Source organism: Chiloscyllium plagiosum, unplaced genomic scaffold (assembly GCF_037043375.1).
Source record: "Chiloscyllium plagiosum isolate Xiang-an unplaced genomic scaffold, Cpla_swu_hap1 HiC_scaffold_51, whole genome shotgun sequence".
In the NCBI taxonomy this organism is placed as follows: domain Eukaryota; kingdom Metazoa; phylum Chordata; class Chondrichthyes; order Orectolobiformes; family Hemiscylliidae; genus Chiloscyllium; species Chiloscyllium plagiosum.
The window spans coordinates 31,079,886-31,085,885 of NW_028270189.1; the positions used below are offsets into that span (position 1 = coordinate 31,079,886).

Here is a 6,000-nt window from a genome sequence, read left to right on the forward strand (position 1 = left end):
CCAAAGAGACTCTACAAGTGTATTAAGAGCAAAAGAAGAGCTAGGGGCAAACCCGGTATCCTTAATGATCAATGAAGCCAATGATGTGTGAAAGTACAAGATCCGAAACAAATATTTCACTTTGGAACTGACTGTGGATAGAGACTGGGCGCTCAGGGAACTAAACAGTGTTTGGCCTGACTACTATTGGAATACTGTGTGCAATTCTGGTCTCAATGCCATCGGAAGGGTGTGTGGAACATGAAAGGGTTCAGAGGAAATGACCAAAGATGATGCCAGGGTTGGAGGGCTTGCGCTTCAGGGAGAAGCCTGAATAGGCTGGGGCTGTTTTCAGTTGAACATGGGAAGCTGAGGAGTTAACCGATAAAAGGTGTTTAAAATCATGATGGTCATCGACAGTGTCAAGAGACAAGGTCATTTCCCCAGGCGAGGGAAACTTTTCAAAGGGATTGAAAGGACAACTGGCTCCCGCAGAGTGGATGGAATAAGCTGCCAGAGCAAATAGTGGAGGCTGATAGAAATACATTTAAAAGGCATGTGGATGGGTGTATGAATAGCAAAGGTTTAGAGGGATATTGGCAAAATTGTGGCAAATGTGACTAGAAATGTCATGCAGGAGTTGGTCCGAAGGGCCTGTTTCCGTGCTGTACATCTCTATGACTCAAAGTCTTGAAATGAATCCACATTATAGAAAAGGAGGTGCTGGAGGTTTTAAAACACAAAGGTAGATAAATCCCCAGGACCTGATCAAATGGATCTCAGGACATTGTGGGAAGCTGGTGAAGAAATTGTAGGGCCTCCAACAGAGATATTTGTACCATAGAGTGCTATGTGTGATAGGCTGTTAGACTGGAGGGTGCCATTTGGACAGTGAAGAAGGTTTTCTGAGATTACAAAGGGATCCTGATGAAATGTGTGAATGGCTGAAAAACTGTAGATGGAGTTCAATCTGAATAAATGCGAGGTAATGCATTTGGTACAACAAACATGTGCTGGACTTATCCAATTAATGCAAGACCTTCGCTGGTGTTGTAGAACAGAGGAACCTCAGCTACATAATTCTTTGAAGTTTGCAACATGGAGAGACAGGATAGTTTAAAAAAGGTTGCTTGCCTCACTTGCTTTCATCGCTCAGTCCTTTGGATATAGGAGTTGGGAAGTCGCATTGAGACTATACAGGCCATTGGTGAGTCCTCTTCTGGAATACTGTGTCCAGTTCTGGTCGCCCAGTTATAGGAAGGATATTATTAAGCTGGAAAGGGTTGGGAGGAGATTTACTGGGATGTGGCTGGGTATGAAAGGCTTCAGTATAAAGAAAGGCTGAATAGGTTGGTATTTTTCACTGAAACCTGAATATTGACAGATGACCTCATAGAAGTTTATAAAATCATGAGGGGGCTAGATAGAGTTAATGGGAGTTGTCTTTTCCCATGGACAGGGGAGGTTCAAGACAAGGCACTACATTTTTAAGTTTAGAGGAGAGACATTTAAAAAAAAGACATGAGAGGCACATTGTTACACAGAGGGTGGGTTGTGTGTGATATGAACTTCCCAAGGAAGGGGTGAACATGGGGACAGTTACAATGTTTAAAAGACATTTGGATTAGTACAGTAGTAGGAAAGGTTTGAAGGGATATGATCCAGGAACAGGCAGGTGGGATGAGATCCATTTTAGAGTATGGTTAGCGTTAACCGAACAGTACGGTCTGACTCTGACTATGATTATAATTTTGTGTCATCAATTAAGAAAGGCTGCAAGAGAAAGCCAGGGAATTACAGACTGATAAGCGAGACATCATGGTGGGTCAGTTGTTGGAGGTCATTCTGAGAGATAGGCCGTCCATGCATTTGGAAAGATAAGGCCTGATTACGGACAGCCAGCATGGCTTTGTGCATGGGCAAACATGTCCCACAAACTTGACTGGAGTTTGCTCAAGATGTGACCAAAAAGATAGACGAAGGCAGAGCAACAGACGTTGTTTCTGGCTTCCGCAAACCCTTGTTCAGGATGTAGCATGATACATTGGTTAGTAAGGGTAGATCACAATGGATCAGGGAGAGCTAGCCAACTGGATACAAAATGGGATGACAGTGGGAGACAGAGGGTGGTGGGAGAGGGTTGTTGTTCAGACTGGAGGCCTCTGACCAGCAGTGTGCTGTAAGGATTGGTGCTGGGAGCACTGTTGTGCACCACTTACATAAACAATTTGAGTGAAAATATAGGAGTCCCTGTTAATATGTTTATAGATACCAAGATTAGTGGAAGAGTGGGCAGGGAATATAGTTATCGAAGGGGATGTTAATCAACTGGGCCAAGGAATGAAAGATGGAGTTTAATTCAGGTGTTGGATTTAGTTAAGACAAACCAGGGAGGACTAACACGGGTAATGGTTGGGCCCTGGACAGTGTTGTAGAAAAGAGAGAGACCAAGGGGTGCAGTTACATTGTTCCTTGGACTGGCATCACAGGGCGACAGGGTGTTGAAAGCAGCAATTGGCACACTTGTCTTCATTGGTCAGAGCATTGAGTACATGAATTGGAGATATTGGTAACACTGTCGTCAATATTTCTCCTGGGCAGAGGAGGCCACGGGGTGACCTTATAAAGGTTTATGAAACCATGTAGGGTCTACGTAAGGGGAATTGCCAAGGGTAGGTGATTCCAAAGCTAGAAGCATAAACGTGAGGTGAGAGAGCAAGGATTTGAAGAGGGAGCTGACGGACAACATTATCCGCATAGATGGAACGGGCCGCCAGAGGAAATGGTAAAAACAAGAACAATTACAACATGGAAAAGACCCTCGGGCAGGTACGTGGAGAGGAGAAGGTTTGAAGGGATATGAGCCAAACACAGGCAAACGCGACTGATTCCATTTAGGAAACCTCAGCCGAAGAGTCATGCTTCACAGAAACAGACCCGATGTCTCCAGTTATTGGAGGAGGAGACTATCGAGACAAGGCATGCTGTAGAGACTGAAGCAAGTTACAGTGATACGGATGGTCATCTGGACTGGAGGTTTCAAATCTGTGAAATAATTGGTGAGAGGGGAGGAGATGACAGAGATAGGAACTGTTACAGGAGTTAGAATGATTGAAGACACTGGTCCTCAATACAAGTCATAGATACAATGTTGGAGAGGGAATAGGGAACAGAAAGATCCCAGGCAGCATTACCACCCTCTCGTGGGAGGCCTGCTTTCCCCTCAGTTGTTCTGATGCTCCCTCAGAAAGCACAGGTCTGGACTGATAACTGGGAACTCCTGATTCTGTCTCATTACAACAAAACTTGCAGCAGGCGTGGTGATTGAGCCTGGGGTGTGTCTGTACTGTGCTCCCCCTCCAGCACTTTCTCTATGTCATGTCTTGTTAGCTGATGTTTGGATCCCCCTTATTACTTTCTGCTCTGTGCACTGGAATGATCTTACCTGGCAGCAGGATTTATTGAAGACTCCCGACCTCCCTGACTTTGTCTTTCTGGCTGACCAACCATCGTCCCAACCAGCAGTTGGCAAGTCTATTGAGTGAGGAACTCCATGAGTACCTGTAGAAATAAGACACAGAAATAGGCAGAATGGGAAATTAGACTAATGCTTTGAGGGTTACATATATAGAATGGCACTGAGCCCACAGAGATCTGGAAAATCCCAGTCTCCATTCCTGACCTGTGCTGCCTCATCTCTCTGGAGTGGAGAATTCTGTTGGCTCATGACCTGGAGTAGCTTCAAAGGTGAGAGACGCTGACAGCGGCAGCAAATAGACCCACACCGTGAGGGATACCGCATGGAGAGGTACTGAGTCACACCACCAAAGTGCCGGGTCAAACAATTGTGCAGGAAGAAAGGGTCTTGATTCATGTTGCCACTGGGATACACAAACTGTGAGCAGGCGAAGTGATGGCCTAGTGGCATTATTGTGTGAAAATGTATCCAGAAACTCAGCAAGTGCTCTCTGGACACAGGTTCAAATCCCAACATTGCAAATGATTGAATGTGAAGTAAATGCTTCAAAAACGATGTAATTAAAAACCTGTAAATGAGTATTAAACAATTGCTGATGTTAAGAAAAATCCATCGGGTGCATTCCTGTTTTTAGTGAAGTAATCTAAGATGGGACTGGGATATCACAGGTATTACAGAAACACAACTGAGGAAGGGACAGGACAGGCAGCTCAATGTTCCAGGGGACAGATGCTGCAGGAAGGACAGAAGGGGAGCTGAGAGAGGAGGAGAGCTGCTGGTTCTGACTGGGTGAACCATCCCAGCAGGACTGAGAGAGGATATTCCTGTAGGACCGCCCAGTGACGCTGTGTCCGTGGGATTAATCAGTAACAATGGGTCTTCCCTTTCCTCTGATTGTTCTACAGACCCCGAGAGCCCCGCCCTCCTGCACCTTGACCTTCTCAAGATGGCGGCCCTGAGGCCCGCGCTCCCTCTTCCCTCAAACAAATGGCGGCCGTGACACTGGGCCCCTTCCCTGATCAGAGATCGCCGCCCCTTTACACGGGCCTGGAGTATTATTTTCGCTCTTTTTACCTGTTTTCGGGATTTGTGAAATCTCTCCGCTCTTTTCTCCCAGCGAGGCTCCCACACACCGGCTCTGAACGCCGCTCTCTGAAGCCGATCGCAGCCGCTGTCGGAGAAAGCAGCTCCATGTGTCTCTCTCTGTGGCCTGATCGATGTGACACTGCGCATGCTCTGCATAGAAACCAAACTGCGCGTGCGTCTGAGGTTATCGGTGAGTTGATATATAATATTCCTATCTGCACAGAATCATGGGTGAAATATTAGTCATTAACAATTGCTCTGTCGACTTACAGTCATAGACATGTCTAGCTTGCCAATAAATTGTTTGTCCCAATTCAACCATACCGGCCAGGTATATAAATTACCAATCGTTCTGGGAATTTGAAAATAAGTTTCTTACTCGAGTTGTGTAAATCGATTGGAAATATGTATGTTATCAGATTTACATCTCAACTATTTCTTAAAATGTCACATAGATTTATGAGAGAGGTTTAACGCTGTACCATGTAGTGAGAACGATCAATCGTGCAAAACACTTTGCTTTCTGACCAATCCTGAAGCGTTCACTCCCGAGAATGCTTTGGCCCCGCTCCTCACTCACTCTGGTTGGAAGACCGGCCGCTGCTCGGTCCTCTAGTTCCGCCCCTTCCTCCCAATTGCAGAGTTGATTCAACTGGCCAAGCAAAAGAAACATTAAGGGACAAGGGAAGTTAGAGTCGATGCCTTCTGATGCGGTGAAAATATCCTAATCTTGGACCGAGAGGCCAGAGATTAATTAACAACTTGTGCAGGTTTGTAATAACATCTTTGAACAGGTTCATTAGGAAAAACAAGGGAAGTCCGGAACAGCACTAAAACAATAACAAAACCCATGCAATATGGTGGGACTCTCAATGCTCAGATGATTTTAGTCTTTACCAAGTGTTTCAGGGCCCCAGTGGGTCCCAGTTCAGACTGTTGCACTCCCTCTAGTGCACAGCCAAATACCACAATTGTGTGGCAAAGTGTTGTGGTGGGAGAGGTGCTTTTCTGAAAGGCGTTCGGTTTTGGAGGTGATAAGAATTGAGAAGGAGTAGGGTTGTGTATGGAGTTACCTGTTCCCCTCCTGTTGCAGCATCTTATTATTGCCCTGATTCTACCTCGTACATGTTTGGTAGATATGAGTGACATTTCGTAAGCCCACAATACAAGATTTGTCACTCTGTTTAAGACACCAGAAATCTCTTGTAGCACTATAGTCATAGAACAATACAGCGCAGAATAGGCCCTTTGCTCCTTGATGTTGCGCCAACCTGTGAACTATTTTCAGGCCAACCCCCTACACTATCCCAAAATCACACATGAGCTTATCTAAAGGATTGTTTAAATCTCCATAATGTGGCTGAGTTAACTACATTAGCAGGTAGTGCATTCCACGCCCTAACCACTCTGAATAAATAACCTGCCTCTGATATTAGTCTTAAATCTATCACTCCTCA

At 45.4% G+C, this 6,000-nt stretch overlaps 1 long non-coding RNA gene across 1 annotated transcript in view; it reads right to left on the bottom strand.

The window, feature by feature from the left end:
* The window catches only part of LOC148135130 (uncharacterized), a 36,778-nt gene extending 32,127 nt beyond the window's left edge, over positions 1 to 4,651 (bottom strand). The window contains exons 1-2 of the long non-coding RNA XR_015755457.1: positions 4,532 to 4,651; positions 3,425 to 3,540 (exon numbers count right to left, since the gene is read on the bottom strand). This is a non-coding gene — a long non-coding RNA (uncharacterized LOC148135130). The remainder of the gene's footprint in view (positions 1 to 3,424; positions 3,541 to 4,531) is intronic.
* Between the last annotated feature and the right edge of the window lie 1,349 nt (positions 4,652 to 6,000).